The sequence below is a fragment of the Nesoenas mayeri genome (genome assembly GCF_963082525.1).
Source record: "Nesoenas mayeri genome assembly, chromosome: 12".
Taxonomy (NCBI): Eukaryota; Metazoa; Chordata; class Aves; order Columbiformes; family Columbidae; genus Nesoenas; species Nesoenas mayeri.
In genome coordinates, this window is record NC_137547.1 from 10248876 (window position 1) to 10275330 (window position 26455).

Here is a 26455-nt window from a genome sequence, read left to right on the forward strand (position 1 = left end):
GCTGGCAGAGAGGTTACATAGACAGAGGTAGAAATGGGGCTCTGAGGGTGAGGGGTTAGAAAGAGGTGAGTTTTATCACGTGGCAAATGAACAAGACCTCAAAAGTACTAGTTTGAAAAGAGTAAGTTTGGCTTGATAAGCAGCTGCTAAATAGAAGGAAAAAAATAAAGAAGAAGGAAGACAGCAGATTTGGACATCTGTCCAGAACAAGGAGCATCTGTGTGATCAGGCAGTACTTTTAATTAGGAAGCATATGGAGAAAGACGTAAGCTCCAAGGCCTTAGGAAATATGGTGATAAAGGATGCTAAATAACTGATCTTAAAAAACTTGGGAGAACCAGGAGACACTGAAGAGTTGGATGAGCAATTTCAAGAGAAACAAGCCAAAGAGGAGGTCAAGAGCATGAAGAAAAGGAAATGCCAGTGGTAGAAAGGGCACAACATGAAAACATCTCCATGTTGAATGTTATTTCTGAGAAACACTGAGTGACAGCAGAATCAGGGCTGCAGAATAATTGTCTACAAAATATTATCCATATGGATGGTTAACCACAAACCTAGCAACTAGGGCATCTGAGATACAAATCAATGTACCCACTGGTCTCACCTCACCATGACCTGGGAAAGGCAGTTTCCCACAGCAGGATGCCAGCAGACATGGTTGTTATTCTTGAACATCTGGAAATCCCAGTGAGTGGTACTCAAGGGGTTAAAGCATCCTTACATTTTGCGACTGGATTAGTCAGCTCAGTTTATCCTTGTCCCCATACCTCCCCAGTGGTACTGCAGTGTGTTTATAAAAATAGCAAACAAATCATTTGACAGGAAGGGTTGGAAGTAAAAATTTAAAAATGCCATGCTTTCCCTATTAAATTTTGATAGTCTCCCATAGGCTTTCAATATATTGCACACGTCCAAGCTCTACCGCAGAATAATTGAATCTTAAGGACTAATACCATGTGTCTTTTGAGTGTGTACACAAGTCAGGGAATGCTGCGGGTGGGCGCAAGAGTACAGGAGGACATGGCATGGCTATCTTTGAATTTCTCCAAGTGGATGGGAAAGCAATGCCCAAGAAGCATCTTCTATCTGAAAAAGGGAGGTCTGCCAGGTGTTCAACCATTTTTTAAAACATAAGTATTACCTTTGCATGGCTCAGATATTTTTAACCCTTCCTAACAGCCAGCAAAACAATTTTATCAGATCATCACAGGCTGTTTTCAGGAGTACACTCAGGTGAGGTGAGCTGGCATGAGGCGATTACACCACATCCATGGGAGAGTGGTGACAGAACTATAAACTGTCCAGAGCTGCCGTCCAATATTCCATTTTTTTTGAGACACTGGCCTCTGGAAATCGGCATCTGGCTCAGCTCAGTCAACAGAAAAGAGTTCCCAAATCTGTAGGGAAAATATTCTGGATTCAAGTGTTTTTAGACCTAGGCTCATGTATGGGTCCTGTATAGAAGCAAAAAGTTGAAAATAACAAAGTCGAGGTTATAAAAAGCTGCTGTAGCTGGGAGTGGCAATGCTGATGCCAGTGCAATGACACCGGTGGGAAATGAGATAGAGAGACAGAGCCTGACACCAAGATCTTCCACTGACAAACAGCAAAGCTCACTCAGGTGAACTTGTTGACTCCATAAAGGATGATAAATGGGATAATATAAAAGTAAGAAAACATTAGCAGCTATGTTGCAGTCAAGAGGATCATGTTCCATCAGTCCAAGTTGTGTAGGTTCAAAGCTAACGTGAGGAGCGGGACTTCCATTCGCCTACACCCCTAATACAGCAAAACTCTGCAAACATCTCCAGCTGATCCTGCTTCAGAGTTGCTTTGAACTTTCCCTGAAGAAGGAGGGGGGTGTCATTTTTACAGGCAATGTAAAAGCTCTCCACATTAGAACGTCTGAGGGAAGCTTTGGCTTCAGTCTAAAAGCTTCAGTGCTTTATTCCAGAGATGACAACACCCAAATACAATGTGTTTGCAATAGCAACACTACTCGTTAACGAGACAACCAAACTGTCTCTCCAGAGCTGACCTTTTTTCATTGATTTCACTGAGTTAAGAGCCTGGAACAACAAACAAATCTGTCTGAATATCTCTTTTAAATATATTTTTTTGAATAGGAAAATCCTGGACCTTGTAGAATTTTTTTCATGTGCCTTACAGACTTCATGATAATTTCAAATAAATTTTACCTGTAACCACACACTGCTGGAAAGCTGTGTTGGATGCTCCATTGTATCCAGGGTTAAGCTTTCTCTGCTGAAGCATTTAACCATATTGAATGCTAACACATAACCTAAACATCACCAGTTTTGACAAAAGCATGAGTGCACTTAACTGATTTAATTTCTGCATTTGTTATCATTAAATATAAATAATGATAGCTTCAAACTTTGGGGTAGAGGCCAAGCTGTAAGTGAAAGAGGCAAACACAATAAACAAATACATGTAAAATACAGTAAGTATTTTTTGCATTGACAAACTGGTTGTGAGAGAGTTAGCTGAACACTCATGCACTTCATAGAGTCACTGGTTTTAGTTACTAGAATAATAATGCAGGGACTGTAAATAGAGTTTATGACTTTTTATGAGAATGCCATGTGATGCTTTTACAACTCTCACAAGTAATAAATGTCTACATCAATTTGATTGTTTTATGTGGGTTTTCTTCTTGTTTTACACCATGGAATGGATTGAACTTCACTGGAAATCCACTTGAAATTCTGACATTTCAAAATTTGGTTTAGTGCCAAATCAGAAAATTTTTTTTGAAAATCGCTTTTTGTCTTCAACAACATAAAAAAATGGGGTTAATTAAAATAGCCTGTTCTGATAAAACTAAATTAGAACATAATATCTTTCTTTTTAACATACATTATTCAAAGCATAAAATTAAATCACTTTTGTTATGAAAAGACACTTAGGACTGACAATCAAGTCATTTCACTCCAACAAGGTCCAAACACAATACTTCAACCTAGTCAAAACAATTATTTAAAAAAAAAAAAAAAGAGGAACAAAGCTTCATTGACAACAACATATTCTCATCAGAAGTCTTGATTTTAACAGGATGGCATTTTCCATTGAAAAATTGCCAGGGAAAGTTTTTTTGCCTGCTAGCTCTAACCTGATGTTGTCATGTACAGCAGCACTTGGAGTTTAAAATTAAAGCGCATTTTGAGGTCGCCCAGAACACAGTTTGTCTGACTCCAGCAGCACTTCTGGGCTTTATCAACTGTGAGGCAGAGCCTTAAGCACTGGAAAATATCCATCGGCAGCCAACATGCTCTTACAGATGGCTAATTAATTGGTAAGCATCACTTTACAGTGCACTGGCATGAGGTTAGTCCCACCATGGAAGGAAGCTTTCTGGGAGGGTCCACGGTTTGTTCCACAGAAGTAGGTGATCTGTGGATACTCTCTCCAAACACCTCTAATTGCAACTTGCAGTCCCTGATGTCTTTTCCTATGTTATTCCCCAGCAAACACCCCACAAAGAAGTGGGAAATGGGAGCACAGCCTCAGGAAACAGGGAGACAACTTCTCTCTTTCTTCCCACTTGATGAATCCCATTAGATCTGCTACCAATAGGGCATTATGTGCATGGATGGTGACTGATCCTAGAGAAGTTTTACTATTCATTGCTAGAAACTGTGCAGCTGGCTCACATCAGTGCCCTACAGCTCTTACTAGGCTGACCATGAAGGGACATCACCTTTAAATTACAACTCACTAAAATTGGAGGGGAGCCTATAGTTGCACAGGAAGAGATGTACCAAAAAAAAAAAAAGTTATCAGGATCTGTACAAAGAGATTTTGTTATGGTTATATCAAGGAAAGTGGTATCCAAGTAAGGTTTATACTTTGGACCAAGACCAATAGGGTGTTTATTGGTTCTTAGTTCCTATAGAGTTATAACATCATATCACTCGTCACTAGGAACATCTGTCTGGGAAGGAGGCACAGATGTTTTTATAAGCAAACTGTTGTCTTGCTGAAGACAAGTCCAGGAGTTTGCAAACCTCTGCACACCTGAGTCCTCACAGAAAGCACTCTCAGCAGCATTGCTCCCAATGCAGGTCTCATTTCACTTGTTAATCTGAATCCACGTGATGCCAGATTTTGAGACAAGAGTTTACTACTACAACTTGAAACCTCTTCCTGCAGAAATTCAACTCATTCATGCACACAAGGAGCTGGAGTAGATGTTTGCCTTTTGTAACCACAGTTTTCTGTGCAAAGGGTGCTTGATGAGGTGACCCTTTGGTGCTGGCAAAGTTCCCTGGGCTTCATGGTGAACCTACTGCTCCACAACATCCTTTACTCTGCTCAAAGGCACAAGGATGCTTGGAGTCACCACAACTGCCCCAAGTCATGTGGTGGAGCAACTATCCAGAAAATATCCTTGGAGAGTGTGGTAGCCCCAGGTGGCCTGTAGGATCCCCCAGTTTCATTAAAATCTCAGCTATTGCTCAAGCCAAAGCTCTCAAGATGCCATGAGAAGCAGCAAAGGATGAGCATTGTGGGTGTGAGAGAAATAGCCCCAAACAAATCTGTCAAAACATTTATAGATGCCCTGATAATTAAGCTAGGGTGGGGAGGATCAATTTACAGATAGCGTCTCTTTCTTTCCTCACTTCTCCCTACAAGAAAACAAATGATGAACTGAAAAGCAGAGCGAGTGAGTTTTGGAGAGAGTAGCCAAGAGTTTTATTACAAGCCTGTTCCTCGTTAAGGCCTTAGCAGCCTCACACACAAAAGCTAATTACTGTTTTTATGTCATGTTATTTTGATTCATATTTCCTGTCTGGAAAACAGACGGGAGTTTCGGGCAGCCGGCCAAGGCGAGGGCCACGCTACAGCGCGAGAGGGAACCTGCCCCGGCCGGGGAACAGAGGAGACAAGAGCCTTATTTTTTTTTGATCTTTTTTTGGGTGTTGTTTTGAGGAGGAAATGGGAACTTTCCATGTAGGCGTAGTTTGCTCCCAAAAAATTGTTGTTCTCTGGGGGTAGTGGAAAGAAAGAGATGTCCCACCACTCGTTTCTGGTCAGGAAGGGCCCCTGCAGACAGGGAAGTGTGGCTTTTCAGTCCTGGTCACCTCTGGTGTTATCCTTGCTTGGATAAAACGGAAAGTGATAGCTTCACAATGGCTGCAGTTTTTAGGAAATAAATATATTTTCTATGCACCAAAATGCTATTCTTGTCCCTCTTATCAACACGCAGACACCATACAGTGCTCTCCACAGGGTACACGCCTAAGTGCTGGGGGGAGGGAAACAAAAACAAGTTGCCACTGCTGCTGCCCTGGGTTTCCATGAGGTGGCAGCAAGGAAAAAAAAAAGGTCCCAAGAATTGCTTCTCTACAAGAAATTAATTCCAGAATATATTCTGCCTACACAGAGTAAATATGTCACACTTATTTATACCCTCATCTCAACAGCATCCAGGTGACTCATGAGCATACCTGAAGCCAACATCTTCCCCTGCCTTCAGGGAACACAGCAGAGTCAATTTACAATTTGGGAGAGAAGGAACAGATTCAGTGTGTTGTCTGAGGTCACATCATTTTGCTTTCCATCTGATCAGTAAAAAAAAAAAAATCTCAGCCTCAGCAGCAGTGGGACTCTTCTTTGTAATATAGTATTCCAGACTCCCTGTAAATGCAAAGATACTGTGCATATGTTTACAGTTCTAAATTTTAGCTAAGAAATGGTGATAGTTAGGAAGCTACTGGTTGAAGATACTATAGATATCTGCTATAAACGGGTAACAATTAAAAAATCTTCTATAAAAATTAAGGTGTTATAAACCCTACAATTGCTGAATGTCACCTCCATTTCTGTTTGCTTATTTTCTGCATACTTCTTGCTTAAGTGAAATAGTTACTCCTACTAAGTCAAAACAAAAACAAAAAAACCCAAACCAAACAACTTTAAATATATTATTCAAAATTCATGGAATTTTAACTGGACAAATAGCTCCTAACAAAGCTTTATTTTTTCTGACCTGAGAAGCAGAACTCCTAATTCAATAACTTATACATTAAACTTTCCATACATGTATTCATCATTAACTGTTGCATTGCAGGATATATGGCCTGGAAACTCATCCCTTGGAGTGGTGATGAAGAGCAGGCATATGAAAAATTTCTAAGAGAGTTCTATTTTAAAAATGTACTTATTATGGGAATTTTTAACTTTTTTTTTTTTCTGATGCTGCTAATAGCACTATGTAATAAGCTCATTCACGCTATAGAAAGTGCGCTACAGTGCTTGAGGCAGAAGTGAGCTTTGCTCAGAAGACAAACAATAGGTGGAGGATGAGGATGAGGCAAAATCCAAGAATAACTTGTCAGAAAACAACTTGCATTTTCCCAGAATCTCCTACCACTGCTTTCCAGCCTGTCCTAGCAATGGTGGTTAATGGCATTCAGGACTTTTCGACCAGCCAGTTGAGTTGTTCTCTCATTCCCATTACATGGCTCACTACCCTATTCTGACTGACAAATGCTGAAAGGAAAAAAATACAATCTAGGGGGAACTTTTTGCTGTAATTTGTCTGCACAGCAGCTTTTTAAGCAGATCCTAGGATAAGCACCCAGCACAAAACAACAGGCAAATTTTTGATGGGTAAAAGATCACATCACCCATGTTGGCACCTGGCCAAACATCAGATGCCACATTCATACCTGCACCCTAAAACACCAGGGGATATTTATTTAATGCTTTGTAAGGAGCCAGGGTATGAGCTTTATTTCTGACTTGAAACATGGAGATGCAATCAGTGCGTCACCTCCAAATACCATGCTCACTTATTGAGGGGTGCAACATCGTGGTTTTTGTAGTCAAAACTCATCTTTCCTCTTGAACCCTGAAATCTCTGCCTGCTGTCTGCCAGGCTCCTGCCCGCAGAGATGGGTACCTGCATCCCAAGGAGGTGGTGTGGACATTGTGTGGGTAAAAGGCTAGAAACAATAAGACACTACAAAAGAAATATTACAAAGGTTAGTATTGCAAGGACTGCTTTGCAAAGATTAATATTTGACCCTTGTAGCTGTTTTCTGGAGTCTGAGCCATCACCCCCTTTGGAGACACCACACTGTGTTCCAGACCCCATCCCTGTGAAAGCTGTGGGGATGCCATGAAGCTTAACAAGAAAATTGGGATGTTTTACACCAGAGGAAGAAAACAGTATTTTTTTTCCCCTTGCTATTCCTCCTTTCTCACCATCTCCCACTGCCAGTCCTCAGCAAATTGCATCACCCTTTCCAGCCTGAGCTCTGAGTAAGCAAGTGCTTTATGAGAGAACTCCAACACAGTGAAACATGGGGCTGCAGAACGAGAAAACCCTGGTTAACTTTAATTAAGTTTGCATTACTTTTCCCAGTAGGACCTCAAATTTAATGGTATTACGTTTTAAGCTGTTTGGCAAGTCTTGAGAAAACAGTTTAGTGTATTTCACTAATAAAAACAAAAGCTGTGCAATAAACCAGGCCTCTGTTGAACCAAAATGAGGAGATATTGATCCTTTTGAGCACGCAGAAATTTCTTTTGAAAGATGACACTGCTGACTGTGTGCTGGGGCTGAGGGCTTCTTTCCCAGCTTGTCCTCATTTTGTCCTGACTCAAGCAAAATTCTCACCCAGTTCATTGTGAACTTGACTTGAGAAAGTGGGCAGGAATTTCACCAGCACTTTTCTTTATTATTATTTGCAGGCTCCTAAAAATTATCCTCTGCTTGGGACTATGATAAGAAGGGGATGAGTAAAGAAAAATGCATTTTTTGTAACCAGCACCCCTCCCTCCTGTAAACTGTATAATGAAGCATAGAGCCCTGGATATACAGGACAGGGATGTATAGCTCATGCAGAGGTCAGAAACACCAAGTGCAACCACTGGATGACACCCCAGCTGTCACTACTTACCCTATACTGGGAACAGGAAAGAGCTGGAGGCCTCAGATATCACTTCTGGTAAATGCTGACTTGTTAACAGTGACTAAGAGCCTGGTCTGAAGCCCACTGAAGCCAATAGAAAAGGTGTCCCCTGACTTCAGTGACCTTTGGATGAGTCTCTAACGTGCTGAAGCTGTGACTCCTACAACTGTTGGAAAGAGAAGGGAGATGCAGGCTCGTTGGCAGGAACAAGCTGCTTCTCTGGCAGCAGCTGGGTGTAGAGATTTGGAGACCTCGTTAGCAGGTCAAAATGGTCTTAGCTGTTGGAAAGCACAGAAAAAGAGTCCTCAGAGCCTCATGTAATCACCTGAAACTATTACAGAGTAATGGTAAGGCAAGATGGATGAACATGTCTCAGCTTTTGTTCTTCTCTGGCTTGTTTGTGCTGTGCAGCTGCCTTTGTGGTCCCTGGGATGTTCAACCTCAGATAACGTTGGGCTAAGGCAGAACATTTTCTCCTGCAGTGACCTTGGTTCCATCCCATGAAATGAGATACCCAAAGCCATGTGGGGCCTGATCCAAAGCTCACTGAAATGAGCAGGAATGTTTCCATTGGCTTGCTGGGGCACTGGATCTCTAAATATTTGGTAACTCAAATCTAAAATGAAAGGTTTTTTTAAAGCTTTAATTAAATTCCTGTGCTAATTCAGAAAAAGGATCATTTCAAGGTCAAGGACACTGCAATTATTTCTTTAAAATCTTGTTATGACTGACTGTTTATGGGGTTGACTCTTCTTTTTCTTCCTTTTTTTAAAGTTACTGCAATGATTCTTATTTAAACTAGAAATTGAATTAAAAACTCACATTTAATATTTAGTTATGATGTGGTTAAAAATTTTATGTGCCAGGCAGTTGCTCTTTTATTTGCTTACAATGTTGTCTTTAATGAATGCCAAAACCATGCAGCTCAAATGAGCAAGCTGATGCCAAGTTATTAACAATTATTACCTTTTACAGTAATTTTTGGCAGCCTTTCACTTTTTTGGTGGTCTAATAATTTCAAAACAGGGAACTTTGAAATATTACACCAAGACCAAACAGCGTTGTGGATTGGTTGACTTCCTTTTCTCTGCCTTATTCCAACTTGTTTCCTATTGTGAAATATTTTTCCACCCAACATTTGCCCAGCATGGAGTGAGGTTTACCCCTGCAGCTAAAAGCCATCTTCCTGATGAAAAATAACAACTACAGAGGTCTACAGACTGTGTCCAACTACTGTGTACAGCACACAGAAAGGACAGTCACAAGCAGGACTCAAAGGGAGCCCTGAGCTGGCTCTCAAAGTAAACAAAGGTGCATGAAATTAATGAATCCTCCCAGATCAGGATTAACTCTATTATGTCAAAGGACAGATTTAGAGCTCCAGGTGAGGCCCCTTTATGTTGCTAAAGCAAAGGAAAAAGTCTCAAGGTCAACACTGGGCACGTTGCTGAAAACCTGTGTGCTTTTCAGAAGAGAGGAGTGGTTTACAGTTGTGTTGAAGGTAATTACTACTCACAACTTTGGTGTACGAGTGGGACCACATGGTACTGTGACATTTGCAGAAGCTCCAAGGACCACTTTTCCATCTCAGGTCACCTATTGCTCTTTATATGGCTTTTAGATCAATTTTTTATAGTCCATCAGTGTGCTGGCTGGAAGCAGGCAAGGCCAAGTCAGTCTGCACCTGTATGTGAAGTGTACCTCATTTTCTGCCATGGAATTATCTTGTTATTCCCCATATACGCTTCTCAGTTCTCCACTAATAGCAATTTCTCTGCTACAGTTTTCTTGTCTTTTCAAGGGTTTTGCTTCATTTGTTTGTGGTTCTTAGATTTTGTTGTGGAAACAACCACAGGCAACCTTAACACATCTTCTGCTTACTCTCAAGTGTTGCATCTTCCTAAAGCAAACTTTTCCCTCTTCATTTATTGGAAAAAGCATGAAATTGCTTAACTGTGTTTATTAAATTATAGGCAAACCCACTGGCAATCACACAATTTTATAAATAATATTATTATGGTCAAAACCTATGAAAAAAGGGAAAAACCCTGGAAGGCTGTGGTGGTATCATGCTTACTGTGGGGGGGTGCTCACACGTGTTTGTGTGGGCAATGGTATTTAGTAACCAGCTTCTCCTTTCTCCCTCCTCCTAATTCTAAATAGCAATCAGCATGCCCTCATCTTGGTACCCAGGCCCAGAAACCTTGCCTGTGGAACTGCAGCAGAATGGAAAGCAGGATAGAGTGCAACGTTGAAAGTCACAACAATTACTGTTTTTTTTTATTCATGAATGGCTGAAGAGATTGTATTTACTTCTGAAGAGTTCAAAAATAGTGTCCAAGTTTAGGTTTGGTCTTAATGGGGACACCTCTTGCTTTTCTTAGGTTTGAATTTGACCCATACTCTTTATAAAACCTGGTGTCAACATTAATTTGAATCTGCCAAATTTTTTGTTGTGGGGCTCATTCCTCTCAATGTTGTCTTGGTTTCCATAGGCTTCTATGGCTTTCTATAGGTTGATTAGTTTTCCGTCTGCCTGTGGATTTAACACAAATGTCTATTTCTCCACGGTGGAGACCAAGGCTTTCCAGTACCAGAGCCATCACTATGAACAGCTGTGGTAGCAGTCACGCAAGGCAGAATGGGCTCATCCAAAGCCTCAAAATTTATCAACACATTGACAAAAGTAACTCTTCAGTTTTTGGCTGGTAGTCACCTACTATGGACTAACAGAAGGGCACAAAGAAGATCACAGAAGAGTGGTCATTTGGCTTGGAAGCTTTCTATTTCTCCTCATCTTCAGGTCCTGGGCACTGACATTTAATCGAAGTCTCATTCTGAGTGGGAGTCTTGTATCAGTATTGAAAGAACTTGATTCTCTTTTCTTCTTAATTCTCAGACTAGAAGATTTCATGACAAAACAAGTTTTCCAGTACTTCACTTTTTAAAGTTAATTTGTCAGTGTCATAGATACTAGATTTTTAGGACAAAAACCAGATGTTGAATAAAACAGAAATGAAATACTGACCCTTATTATCAGCTATCAAAGCTGCTTGTCTCCCTTTTGTGTGTGTCATATTTCATCCTGAAGAGAGGGTACATTTTATTTATTTATTACACTTTAAAATAACTTCAGTGTATTAAATTCTGTTCCTCTAACCTAAATGTTTGAAGGATGTTTCCTATTGCAAGATGATGTTGCATAACCGAAGCAAGATTTAAAGAGCCACTGGGGTAAAGTCTGTAAAATTTATGGTGTAATTTATTAAACGGACACAGTCTGCTACTTTTTATAGTGATGTGAGTATGTGTCATGTACAAGGGTAGCACTACCCCAGCAAGCAACATTGGGTGGGTATTGGGAGTCAGTGAACAGTTAGCATTTACATATGGTAGCAGTTTATTAGGAAAGCAGTTTATTAGGGAAAGAGATTCAAATATTTAAAGTTCCACTGGGGGAAAGCCCAGAACACCCCTTTCCCAGGTTTAGAAGAGAATTAGAGAGGCGAACTCAGTTTCTGAGCTCTCACATCCTACCTGGACCAGACACTTTCCATGCAAATTTGTCCTTCCAGCAAAAATCTTGTAGACATCAGGACAAGAAGCCGCTGCAGCTTTGTGTCCTCCAGAACATGATGTGACCAGTGCAAAACCGTTAAGTAAAATCCCCGAAGAAAAGCAGAAATGGCAGCCGCTGGGTTCATGGTGGACATTTCTTCTTCTTTTTGGCACCTGTAACTGCTCAGAAGCCACATGGCCCGATTTCCTGAGAAATTTCTTCCAAGGTGAAGCTCTTATACTTAATAAACCTCAACTAATATTGTTATTTTTACTGTCGTTATGCTCATCAATAATAATGCTCCCACACATGATGCAATTAGTTACTGTGTTACAGTAGCACCTACTTAATCCAGGATTAAGGCCGCGTTGTGCGACACGTTGCATGGACAAATAACAAAGACGTTCTTTGTAAAGATTCCTTTGAAAACAACATTTCCTGTTTCTTCGCTGAACAGAAATGAGACCACACAAGATTTACAATGAGGGAAGAATTGATTACAGAGCCTAGCAGCCATTTTAATTCTTAGGTTTATTTTTATTGTTATTGTTATTATTAGTTCTAGGCTAAACAATTCAGGAAGAATATATTTCTCACTTGGACTTGCCAGCTCACAAAGAGCTTTTCATAGTACTGATAATTTGCAGAAGTTTAAGAATAAGATATACACAGTGAAATACCTACATTTCTTCCACATGTGGTGTTTGTGCTCTATCCTGTACCCACTGGAGACTTACAAGAGGTCAGATTTGGTCCTGGGTAAATTCTTTAGCTTTCCTAACCACTTACAGCTCTGGAAGACACCAAGATTACAGACTTGACAAGCCTAGAATATGTATTTTAAACATATTTATTGAAATTGCTCTTTCTGTAATTCTGAGCCTTGTATACTTACGGAGTCATGAACTACACTGCAAGCAACAAAAAAAATTATCACTGACTTCAATAAGGGCAGTATGAAATCAAAGGTTATTGGGGGTGTCGACTCTCTTGGCAAGGTTAAATGAAAAGCAATTTTAATAGCTCTGCAGTAACCTTTAAAAGCCTCCTTAGAGATGTCCTGCTGTGCATGAGGACGTGTTGGTTTGCTGTGCTGTGGAAGAACTCTGGACTTTCCACATCCCTCTGTACATCTGGACAGTGTCAGTGTCTTAACATATAATTCCATTTGCAGCCAAACAACCTGCCCAACCTGGTATAGCTGTGTCCTTCCAAACACCTGATATCCACTCTCACCTGTAACAACACCACCTACACCTCTATGGATAAATTTCAGATCCAAGTTAAAGGAAAAAAAATGCATGCTGCTATTAGAGTGTGAGCTTTTATTTTAAATGTGTATTTTCCTGGAAAAAAGTATTTTTCCCCTTTTCATCTTTTGGATCATTGCAGGCAGAGAAGTCCATCATGCAGCCTAAGCTCATCAAATTTTCTTGAAGAACTCAGATTTTGAATGTTTCTACTTAGAGAAAAACAGGTTAAATTCCCAGCAATAGTTTGGGACGGAAGCAGGAGGATTTGTGGTGTTACCCACAGGAGGTAAATAGCACAAGAAAATCACTGTGATTGCTGCTTTGTGTCCCTGGCATTTTTTAAAACCGTTCAGAAAGGGAACTGTTTGAGAAAGGCTCTAGAAATGTTGGGATCTTTGCAAGGGACAGATATATTTCATGGAAATTCCCCCTCTCTGTCCTGTTCCCAGGTTTGGACAGGAACTTTCTGTCTGATTTGTCTCCTCCCCCTTTTTTCTTGTCCTCTTTATCTTCCCTTGTCTAATTTTGCCTACTTTTCCATGGTGAGGGAATAGAAGGGAGAAAAAGCTTTTCTAAACATCAGAGTATATCACATCACAGTATTTGCCAGCAGAAATGGTGGCAAAAAGACTGAGCTGATACTTTTACATCGCTGCTTGCAAGAGGCAGAGTCAACATCCAGGGATCCATCGCACCATCTCCCTCCAGCGCTGGTGGGACATGTTGGGGGATGCTCCATGTAAGGTCCATCTCAGCAGCCAGGGAGAGGTTAGAGAAGCCAAAGGGCAGCCCTTGGGCTCCCTGTTGTAACAGATTTCTCTGTGCCTGGATGGTAAATATCTTATCATGTTGTATGATGGTGGAAAATTGTTGGGGGCCCAGATGGAGGCATCCTACTGGTGGCATCCAAAGCACTAGGTGCTAGATGGAGAAGGCTGGCTGCAAATACACCCGTGCAGTTAAAATGGAATTTAATTTCATATAGGCAGTTATATCTGTGCAGATTATCCATGGAGTAAGGTGTTCTGGTGTAAGATATGTGTAAAATAGCACAGACAAGGTGAGTTTGCAAATGCAGTACAGGATTGGCAGAAGTTGGGGAGAGAAGGTGGAGAAGCTGCAATGGGGTGATGTGGACTGGAGCTTGAACTGGTGCTAATTTTCCTTGTAAATTGGTCACAGCACATTAAGGACAACTTTTATAGCAGTATCAGTAAAAATTTGCACACCCTTAACCAACAAGACCAGCACAAAATCACAGGTTGTCCAGACCTTAAATGTTGCACTAATCCTTATGTTCCATTCTGTCCTTAAATGAAAAAAACGAAAAAAAAAAAGAAAAAATATTTTTTTTTAAAAAAAAGCGGTGTCAGTTTATTTGGAAATGAGAACACAGAGCAAATAAACAATTAAATTATTCAGGTATCCAAAATCTGTACACAGCAGTCATATTTTATAGTAATGCTTCCCTTTGTAAATGACCTGAAAAAGGCAAATAAATATTTAAGAGATTCTTATATGAAAATTGCAAACAGGACTACAATGTGTCAAACATCATTTTAAAAACATCAATCGGAGTTTTTATATTGTTATAAGCTGGGCTTATAAGCAACCTTCTGGTCTCTATAAAAATGATTTACCAGGTATTAAAATGGCTATTTCATACAGATAAATAAGCTTAACCTTTATTCACTATTTATAAGTGCATTGTTAACAGACAGTGTTACTGTACTGTAGCAGAAATGTTGAATTTCTGACTTGTTCACTGAGAACACTCATAACCTGAGAAGAAAGGCAAAGTGTTCCCTTGTTCTAAGTCTGATGTCACTCCAGCAAGTGCACAAAGGTTTGAAACTGAGGGACAAACCTCTTTGACACGCATTTTGCCTAGGAACAAAAAATTCACCAACAGCAATCTGCTAAATAATCTGGTAATTTCTGTGTCAAGTTTTAGGACTGCAAAATTTGCGATACAGGGGAATATAGATTTCGGGTATTTGTGCTAGGTCAGAACAAGCTAATTCCAGCCTGTAAGGATTTATTTGCCCTGGGAACAATGGCCAAATACCATCGACCGCTGTGTTTTTGAGCAGATCTTCAGTGTTTTTGCCAAACCTGCATGGCAGTGCTTGCAGGGCTGTGGACAGGAGTTCACCCGTGTATTTCAGGGCAAATCTTTTGCCTCTCCCTCACCCCCTCGTGATCTGGAAAGCAGTCCTAAGGGCACATACCATTGTTCTGAAGTCAAGCTTTATTTTTTTTTTTTTTAAAGAACAGGCTACTTGAGACCTCCTTTTCTTTTGAACTAGGGAGAGCCCATCTGCGAAGTAAAAAGATACCATATATCACCCCGCTAATAAGTTTCCTCAGCAGTTGCTAAAGTCAAGTGTTAGTCTTCAGCTGGAGTCTCATTAAAAAGAAATAAAATAAATAAATAGATACCATTGGCTAGGAGATGAGAAGTATCCTTTCAGCCACATTATAAACTTACCTCCCACCCCAAAAAAGAATTAATATTTCAAGTCATGCAGCAAAAAGATTTCAGGGCCGCATGTGGCAGAGGAGAGAAGGTTTGTAGGGGAATTTAGGTCTTTTTAGCCCCTGAGTAGAAAAATCTTTTATAGGTAATTCTACACAGCAAAGCAATTAACACTGTATTAACGTAATTGCTTTTCCTACAAATCTATCATGTGAAATAACATAAAGAAAACACTTTTATGATGAGCAGCCACCTTCAGTTGGGTGAAATAGAAAGGTCACTGAAAGAATATTTTCTTGGAGATGTTGGCACATTAATTTTTACAGGTTGGACACTGCTAAGAGGAAAAGATTGAAGCCTTTTTTCTTCAGAGGACCTTGCCACCATCTGATTTCTGATGTTAACCCAAACACAGTTTTGATCTCTCTGATATATTTTTTCTCTCCTCCATTTTCTTTGAGAGAAATCCAAGTTTTTAGTACTGGGCTGTGAATTAGGACTCTGTTATGTGAACTGCAGGGAAACCTACAGAAAGGCTTAGTGAAGGGTCATAAATCCCCTCCACGCCCATCTCAAAAAGTCCCTGTCTTAACATCTTGTGCTTCATGGGCTCCCAAGGCACAGTCTGAACCCCCTGGTTGTGGAGCACGTTTCAGCACACACGTTCAGCTGCCTCCAAGATGATGTGCTCAAGCTGGCCACCATTCCCAGCTCACTTTCATTGTTGCTTTGCAACTGAGAAGAGAGGTTTTAATTTTTTTCATACATTTCCACTATAGATCTGGACAGGACTGAACTCATCTTGAAAAGAAGTTTGGAAAATGGGCTTAATATACAATATATTAATATACCCTCTTGAGAAAAGGACCATGGTATCATCAGGAGCTGAAGGTATTCAGAAATTCAGTTTTTGGTAGGGATCACTCCCAGAAACTATGTCCTATATGCATATTTCTCCAAGCTATCATTTATTTTACAATGCAGATAACATTCCTGTGTTATCTCTGAGAAGAAACAGAGAACATAACCCTTCCTGTGCCCTATGTCTGCTAAGTCCTCCCCAGGCTGCTTGGTCCCATGACTACCCTTACTGTTGCCAGACATGCTTCAGGATAACCTATCTGCCTGCAAATTTAGGGCTGGAAATTTCTAGTCATTACTCCATTTCAGTGGGATACTTGCATCTTGCTTCGCAGGTGACCTCCATATTAAGGATGGTGCAGTGTGGAAGATGCTGTGTGCTATGGAAAGGTGTCCTGAAGGTTTGGACTTGTTGACTCGGAAGAGCAGCAGATCCAAGGTGCCTGTCCGTGGCCAAATTAGGGCTGTAAAACACAACCTCCTGTGCAGCGCAGTGGCATAATTACAGCTTATAGTCGCAATTAGCTGCGGTTGATGATGTCAAATATATAACACACATAAACTCCAGCAGTGACAGGAGGCATTTATAGCGGTTTGTTTAGCTTTGAAAATGGAAGATATTGGGTAAAACCATCTCTTCCACCACGAATGGAACAAAGCAATAAATAATGTGATGGAATGAGTGGAAAGCTAGTGGGACATGCCATCCGTTGTGTACTGGAACAGGATGGGCTTTCCCTGGTAGGGGGTACTGAGCTTTCTGGGCAGGCATTTGCATGAAAAGGGACTTGTTTGTGAGGGCAGCCTGGAGAACCCTCTGCTTGGCTTAACACAGGGGTTTCTTTCTGCCACAGACAGGTTTCCAACCTATGCCTCCATCTGTCACAGCCTCTGCTGCAGGGGCCCAATCCGCTTCTGAAACTCCCATTCAGCTGGGGTGGACCCAGCACCAGGGAACAGCCACAGCAGGGAGTAGGTAGAGGACCTCCCAGCCAAAACGCATGGAAATCACACCAAAAATAGTTACCCTTCATCGCTGCTGCCTCTGTCTGACCTCTGAAATGTAGCAGCCTTCACAGCAAATTGTTGGTGTTGAAGCGAGGAGCTTCCGCATTCCAGGTGGGCTATGCCTTGGCAGAAAGGTGTCCTTTTATTTTGTTTTATAATTGGGAAGAGATTTAGTGTGGAGATGGGCTCTGTCCCCAAAGCCTCTGATGTGGCAGAGCTCATCCTCGGTCTCCTCAGTGCCAAAACCTCCCAGCCTCAGGATGGGGAAGGTGAAGGACTATGGGTCCTCCCTGTTGGGTGGCTACAGAGGCAGAGAGTTTTCTCAGGGAAATAATATGTTTTTATTTTTCTCATTAAACATCTAAGATTGCTCAGTGGCTTATTCTTATGGAGGTGACTGGCGAGAAAGGGTTAGTGGCACTGTCACCCTTGTGGAGTACCCCAGATGGTCATGGGGTTGCACATGCATCAATAAACTTGTCTTCACACCTTTAATGCCTATTTATTTGAATAAGAGCACAGCAATATAGGGACATAAAAACATACCATCAGCTGTGCTGCTCTGTGCTGCATAGAAGGCCACCTAGGTCTTTTGGCAGGCTCCTCTTGCTGTTGGCTGAACCCTGAGGTCCCTGTTAATAGGATAGCACTGTTTATTATCTCATAGAGATCATTATAAATAGATGCTGTTAAAGATAATGCCACGTTGTAAATAAAGGCGCCGTATGAAATCACAATATTTAACTAGCTGCTGTCGAGGCATTTCTTTGCAAGAGAAAATATTCAACAGCCAACACTTTGCTGAGGCGAAACCATCCAAACCATCTTGGTGACAGATCCTTCACAAAAATACTTTCATTTATACAAGAAATAGTTTCTTGCGTGTGTCTTTTTTGTCTAGTTCAGTGGATGTATTGATTTGAAAGCCCTACCCTATACAAAATGTCATTTTTAAACCCTACAAAACCTTATAACAGAAAGTTTGTTCCTCAAATGAGAAAACTGAGACACGGGAGAAATAAACAGGTCATGTTGGCACCAGTTTTTTTACCAGGCTGCACATTAAGATTCAGATTTATTAGTCTGGAGACAAATGTCTCTTTGGGGGGAATGGAAACCAAATGTTGCTGGCATTTTAGGTATCACATTCACTGCAGAAAATACAAACTTAGCCAAAAATAGGAAATGTACCCCCCAAAAATTTGCTACTTCATTTACCTCAAAAGTGCCAGACTTCATCAAACTCCCAACGCACATTCCCTCCCTCCCCCCCCCCCCCCCCAGTTCCTATATGAGCAGAAACCAAAAATTACTTGCAAATTGTCCCTTCCCAAGGATCTGATGGCATCCTCCTTGGTACAGTAGCTGGCCTGGCTCGGCAGACAGCTTGGTCCCAGGTAGCCCTTTGTTTGTCAAGGACATGAACATGATGGTTCAGCATCACAGGGAGGTCTCAGGGCTGAGATGGGGTGAGGATTTGTCCCAGTTGTGCAATTCCCACCACAGGGTTCACTGAGAGATGACAATTGCTCCAGGAAGTCTGATAGCACAGGGAGGCTGGGGACTGGGCAGGGAGGAGGGAAGATTAACTCTTGCATCATCTGAACCATCCCTAGAAACCTATTTTGGGGTCAAGAGAAGATGAAAGCACATTTGCAGTCAGAGGATTCATTTTTAACTTCAGCAGTGCCTTGTTTTGCAAGGAAGGATGTGCAACAGTAAAACTCCTAAGAAAATACTGGAGACTGCTCTCCTGGCCTGGGTTTTTTGTAGTTTTGGTGTAGATTTCATGGAGAAGAGGGGTTGATCAGTACCTGTGTTCTATATCAAGAAAATTTCCATGGCAAAAGAATAGAGCAAAGCCACCACATAAAACTGCTCTGTTACTCTTTGGAGTGTAGGTAGGACATACCTCAAATGTTTATCTTTGCCAAGTGATTCCCATATCAACATCTGCAGAGACTAAAATCCCCAGCTCATGTTCTCTGAGCTGTCAAGGCAGCCCTCAGCATCAGGATGAAGTTATAATTATGCAGGATGAAGGATTTCACTTAACAGACCCTAGAGGAAGCCTGACTTGAGCAGAAGCAACAGTATAAGTCAACCAGGGCAAAAGGTCTGATTGCTATTTCCCTTCCAGAGAATGGGACTGGTCATCTGGGCAGGGAGAAGCACTTATTGTCCTAAGATAGCCTGCAGCTTTTCCCTGTAAAACACCAACCTCAACAAAAACTGGCAGATGTTTCATGTAAATCTGCCATAGGACAGAAATGTCCAGAAGGTCAGATGACCAGATGTACAGATAGTGATGGGGAGATGGAGGAAACTGCCTTTCCCCTGGAGGAGTACCAGGAAGGAGTTTTCATTAGTACTTTGGATGCAGGAAATGCAAAGCCTGAGAGTTATTAATAGAAATGGTCTCTTACATGGATGCTGGAGAAGAACTGGCCTCCAGGAATGAGGAAATGACAAATCATTATAGACCCACAGAGGCTGTTTCACTCATGCTGCAAGAAATTCGTGCCCATGTCCTTCTACCAGGAGTGACAAAGCAAGCTGCTGGCATTCAGGTCACTTTGTAAACCCCTTGCATTGCCTGGTATCCAGGAAAGAAGGAGAAGATGCAATTTGGCCATGGAAATGATTGTTAGAGCATTTATCCAGAGCCTGTAAGGCTGATTAGGGTTAACATAGACAGAGCCTTCAAGGAAGATGGCTGGCTGTGGGGAGTGAAGAGGGTGTCCCGAACATGGGATGTGAATTTGGGGGAAGTAAAGGATGTTTTTTCACGAGTCTCCTTGGGTGCCATGGTCTTGCTGACCCACAGTGCTGGCTGAATTTGGGCACTGACTGTGAAAGGAATGTAGTAAGGGTTCAGGCTGGACATGAGGAAGAAATTTTTTACAAGGAGGGTGGTAAAACACAGGCTCAGGTTGCCCAGAGAGGTGGTGGATGAACCATCCCTGGAGACATCCCAGACCAGGCTGGACGGGGCTCTGAGCAACCTGAGCTGGTGAAGATGTCCCTGCTCATGGCAGGGGTGGCACTGGATGAGCTTGGAAGGTCCCTTCCAACCCAAATTGTCCTGTGATTCTATGAAAACTGAATAAAAGCTTCTGCTTTGTCACAAGCCCCCCTTTAATTACTGGGGCTGTGGTGAAGAAGAGACAAAAGCACCTTTGGCTGCAGTCACTGTAACCAATTATTCTGGGGACTTGTGTAAACCATACAGTGTCTCATTCTAGGTTTCCCTTCATATAGAGATGTGAGAATAAATGCATTACACATAGATAGATGGTGAATAGAGGAGTCACCATGTACAGTCAGTATCATGCCTGTAAAGATCCTGAAGCTGGTTGATATATCTGTATCAAGGCAAAAAAGAAAAGTCAAGGGAGTATTTTACCTTAAAAATTTGCATAAGGCACTAGAGCATCCCTATGACTTGTCTTTTAGTCCTGCAGGGAGTACTGTGTGCTTCCTTCCAGCTGCAAATTAATATTTATATTCTTTATCATCCCAGAGATTTACGCTTTTCCTTACTTTCCTAGTCTGTGAAATGAAGATAATATTTAGCTACTGTGCAGATTAATGTTAGGCTTCTGCAGAGATGTAAAACACTCTCCTAGTACTACGTAATTACATGATTATGGTCCCATAATAACACAGGCAAACCTATTTCATTTGAGTGTTGGCAAGGGTAACATCCCACTGTATGCAAAAGTTTATTCATTTTCTTTCCAGCCCGCTAAAATAGCAAAGTACTCTACCTATTCCCTGTGGCAGTAGCATTTATGGTAGTTAAAAATAGCAAAGCAAAATTAGTTCAAAATAATGAAAACAGACTATTATATTGTCATGCTACCTACATTGCTGTTGCTGAATAATTGTCGTTGAGGAAGACAGAAAGGAAAAACATAAAGAAATTGTTTGACACTGCCAATAGAATGCAACAAATATTAACAATCTTTTTGGGCAAAGTTTCTGTTTTCCATTATTCTGTGTACACCAGTTGTTTTGGGCAGCTTAGTTCATCCAGTCAGAGAAAATGAGGAATTTCATGTCATTCTCAGCTATGTCACCATCTGCATTTGTCACCTGCCCATTGCTTCGCAGACCTGAGTTCACTCAAGCTGCAATCACATGGGTGTCTAAAGGAGGAGAAACACGATGGGGATAGAGATGTCTGCTCTCTTCCAGGGGTGGGTGGATGTCTAGCTGGTGGGTGGACACCAGTCTGCCCCATCACCATCCTGTCAACTAGTCTGTGATTCATCCCAAGTCCCATCTAAGGTGGAAAAAACTGTGCAAAATGGAAAAATCTGAAGGACAGTTTTGCTAAAGCTGATTAATAGAGGGCATCTTCCAGCTGGCTGGTGTGGTTACCTTCACATACCTTCCTCTGTGTCCCAAGGAGAAAATGATGACTCATAGAGAATAAATTAGATTTCTCCATCTTGCAGGAAGACACAAGAGCAAATGCTTTTTATGGTATGAGAATAATTCCTGATAATTTTGGCAACTCCTTTGCTTTGAACAGTTTGCACTGGTCATTAACTGTCCCTGTTGGATGTTGAATCAACAGGGTTTTGAAGGTATTAGTCAATAAAATAGTCTCTTCTTAATTGAATTGCAAATGTGCAAATAACCCTTTGAAATTTCAGAAAGAAATATTTTTCTTTGAAATTTTCTCCTCCTTATTCAAGGCTGTTACACCCGTATAAGCGTTTAGCTTCTCTAGCTTCTCTACCTGTTTGTCATATTGCATCTTGTCATGGACCAAAATCTGAACCTTTTCATGGGTTCTTTGGACTTTTGATCGATTCTGTGAATCAATGACTGAACTTAATCATCTTCAGGAGAAGTTCATGTGTAAGGTCTAATCAAAACCCTACTGGAACCAAGGATCTTCCAGGTAGGAAATTATTTTGGGAAACCAGGGACTTTCATGTGGAGGTTGTGATACCCATGGAAGCCACCTGTGGAAATCCATCCCAGGCCACTGAGGGGTGGGGAATCCTTTCTCTGGAGGTGTTTGTCACTTAACACCTGATGTTCCTCAAGCCAAAACAAGATCTGTTGGACTTCACAAAAGCCTGTCCACTGAGGGCTGCTGTGGTTTCACCTGACAGAGTTGTGGTTGTGTGTCGCTGAAACGTACCTTCAAAATCTGAGCATCTTGCATACACATTCTTCCTGGGGAAAAAAAAAATGGAGAGTGGAGAAATATGGTAGATTTTAGGAAAAATAGACTGAGTATTTTTCCATCTTGGCCTGGCCTTGTTCAGAATGTGTGATTTTACTGGCCTATGCCAAGGGCTCATTTTTTGGGGGTTATTTTTGTTTATATAAAGGAATATATTTCACTGTCAATATTGGAGAAGAAAATCAGTTGCTGAGCATTATATCCTCTTTTTATTGCTTTCTGTTTCTCAACAGGAGAACACAGAAGCTTCTACGGGAAGTCACAACCACTCTCATGCCAACAGCCATCTTTCTTTTTCTCTTTCCTGAGGGGTTTTCAGCTTTTCTCACTGTCTTCAACAGCTCAGTGCCATCAGAGGTGAAAAAAGCCTTTAACCTCTTCCTCTGGTGGTATGATTGAAGGATGCTCAATTCGAAGAGGCATCGCCAATCACGCCTCTTCGGTAGCTGATTGACATGGGCATTGTCAGCTCCCAGCTGGCCATGGATCGACAAGCACCTGAACTCACCTGCAATCGAGGAACATGCATCGCTTGACAGCCCGAGCCCCATTAGCAGAGGAAGGGTCATTAAAGAAGCAAACTGCTGGCTTGTTCTTGCCATGACCGTGTTTTGCATGGTCCAACTAAAACAAATGTCCGAACTGACATTCCAAGCATAATAAAGAGGTTTCCATATCCGTTGCACTTTCATTGCACAACACCCTTCAATAGAAGTGTTCAGCTAATGGAAAACCAAAATCGCTCAGCAAAAAAAAAAAAGAATAAAATTGACGATTTTTTCAACATCTTCTTTGCTTTCAGATGAGAAAGGAAAGGGGGATGTAGAGAAGAATGCAAAGAGCAAACATCTTAAAATGCCAACAAGAGCCTTTTGGAAGCTGATTAGAACCATTTGTGTGTGGTCAACAAAAAAAAAGAAATTGGAGTTAGCAGAAAATGGAAGGGAGACAACCTCTGCTCTGTTCTGAGTCACAGAACAGATGCCAGCGTTTCTTCTGACTTTACAACTTTTTCTTGGCCTATCCGGGTGAAAGACTGATTAAAAATGGGGGCTGTGAATGCTTGCTGAAAAACCTCCCAGATTGTAATCCTAGCACAAGGGCAAATGGAGACGTGTAGTAAATTATTCCTGGCTATCTGGATCACTTATCAAATACAGTGAGCAAAGACACTCAGTCATGGTTGTAGGAAATCACACACGTCCAGTGGCCTGTTCCTTCCAAGGGGCTTTTGCCTTATATTCAGTGGGAAACAGGGAGCAGAAAACAGACTATCTGTATTACAGCTGAAGGGGAAGGAAAAAAAGAGAACAAGATTTTCTGTAAAAAAACATAGACATGGATGGAAAGAGATTTATCTACTCCAAAACCATTTTTCCTTCAGTGGTGTCTTAGGTAAAATGAAATAAACCAAGAGGATTGAATTTCACTGGGAGAATGACTGTGAGGTCTGCTGTGCAAGCCAGATTTTCCAACCATACATTTAAAAGCGGTTACTCAAGTTTGCGCAAAAAAAAAAAAAAAAAAAAGAAAAAGAAAAAACCACAACACTTACCCAATTTCCAAGCAGTCTGTGAATCGCGAGGTTCAGAGATGCAGAGACACAGAACAATTATTTACAACTCATACGGAGATCTTTCTGAAGGACAATTGTATCAGGACTTTTTTTGCAGACCTCTTGACCTCTCCAGGGGGTTTTTGTGTTGTACTGTGTCTTATTTTTCAATATCAGGGGCTTTAGTGAACATAAAATTCCTTTTCCCGTGAATGCTCCCAAGAAAAATGGGCAGCCAATATGAGCTGCCAAAGGTCTGGTAGGTGCAACAGCCATGAGCATTTTAAATTACTGGAGTGCCAGTTAATCAAAGGCAGCTCAAGCTGGAAATATCGTGCTCATGGTAAATTTAGCATCCATTATACCCACTAGTAAAACCAACAGCAGCTGAAAACACTAGAGAGTGAAACTTAAACTCCAGAAATCAAGGAATTTCATTCAAGAGGAGTGTCCTTTGTGAATGCAAGAGGGTGAAGATTTGGAAAGGATAGAACCAGAGAGCTCCAGGGACACTGATTTAGAGGCTGAGACACCCAATAAACGTGGGTAAAGGAAGAGCCTTTTTTCTGTGGTTGGTTTATATAGGATTAAAGGAGAAAATTAGTTTGCTACAACTTCAACTAAAAGAAAAAAAAATGAGAGGTTTGGACTCAAGGGCTGGTGATAACGAAGTGGCTGAGAATTAATACTGATCCAAGAGTCAGACTTTATCCATGAGGTTTGCTAAGTTTTCACTAGCAGTTGTTACTAGTAATTCAGTCACTGCCTCAGAATTGAGCCAAAATGCAATTCTTAAATCCCTGATGGTGGGTTTGATCTATGAGACCTTATTAAATTCAAAAAACTGGCTTGCATTTTGACCTGGCATAACAACTTTCCTTGTAGCACCTGTGTCTCTATATGGACCAATCAAAAAATTGCATTATTTCTCCAGTTGAATGCTTTTTACTAGCAAACCTGGTTTCTATATTTAACCTGACTTTCAGCAGCATCGCCATAGATTCTGGTTTTGTACTGAATGTTTGTAGGTTTTTGGCATGTCATAATCTCTTGGCATGCCCTAATGCTTCTAAATGATGCTACTATAAATCACTCTGTAGCCTTTTTAATCCAAAAGGCTTTATGACTTGCTCTGAAATAATGCGGTTGCTCAAACTATCCCATGGTGTTGCAATGGTATAAAGCAGAGAGAGAAGGAAACCCCAAATTTGAGGGAAGGATCTCAGAGCCTGTAGGTAGCTCTGTTGTAGGAAATGCTTTCCCAAAATACGAGTTACTTGGAAAATTTACTTACCCTCTAAGATCCATCATACAGTCAAATTCCTCTAATATCTTGCAATTTGATTCCCGAACTGCTTTAAAAGTTATAATATTTGACATTCATCTGCTATGACCAGAAATCCAGCAAGGAGAAGTTATCAATGTAGCGAAATCTATTACTAATGCCTTTCTTAATATTAACTCTCCTTAAAGCTTACCCCAAATGCCAGGGTGGTGAGGCTGGGGATATGGTCATCAGGCATCCTTATTTAACTAATTGTCATAATTTCATATGTTTATCCACCTTTTTTACCTTTATTTTTTCAATTTCTACCATGGCAAAACAGTAATAACTTGGTCATTCTCCAGCACAGCATCTTTATTTTTAACCGGAAGCATGGGTAAAGCCTTTTATTTGTGGAAGAGTCCCCTGTGTCTGACTCATACCTGGAAATGCATTAGATGGGAGGAAGGGGAGGACTGTCCACCACCAGTGCATGCCCCACCAGTAGGTCCAACCCATGACAAATCAGTGCAAACCATCACTGATACTGATTTATTTCAGCAAACAGGGGGAATTTGGAATCAATATGTGTTACTGAAAGAGCAGGTGGGGCAGGTTTGCAAAATAATTGCCCCTTGCACATAGCTATATTAATGGGGGCAGGGGGAAAAAACACAAAACACAAAAAGCCCACAAAACAGAAAAAACCCCACAAAACAAACAAAAAACCAAACCAACCAACCAACCAAGCAAAAAACATACACACAGGACATTAGCTTTTTGAGTTTTCTCCATAATTTCCAGCTTCCTAGATGTTAACGATGTCTTTATAAATTTGCTCATGTCTCCTCTGCCCAAAAGAGCTGTGGTGAAGTTATGCTGTTGCAGGATTGCCTTAGTTAATGTTGAGGGGGTTTTTGTTTTGTTTGTTTTTTTGTTTGGTTGGTTGGGTTTTTGTTGTTTTTTTGGTTGGTTTGGTTCGTTGTTGTTGGTTGGTTGGGGTTTTTTTTGTGTGTGTTTTTTTTTTGTCTGAGGTTGCCTTTAAGTTAGTGCCAGGTACCTTCTCCAGGCTCAGCTGCTCTCAGGCAGCAGGCAATAGACCTACTCTCTTTTTTTAATATTTTCTGACAAAAGAAATTGCTTGTTTCTCCAAGGAAGTGACTTTATTTTTATGATCCTAGTGGGGAACACTAAAACTTCAGAAATTTTATTTTTGTGATGTTATTTTTATGAAGAAATTTTGTCTGCTTTTCCAGCTTTAACCAAGCTGCAGAAATACTCTAACAACCAAGGACCTTTACAACAGAGATTTTCTTTTTCCCCA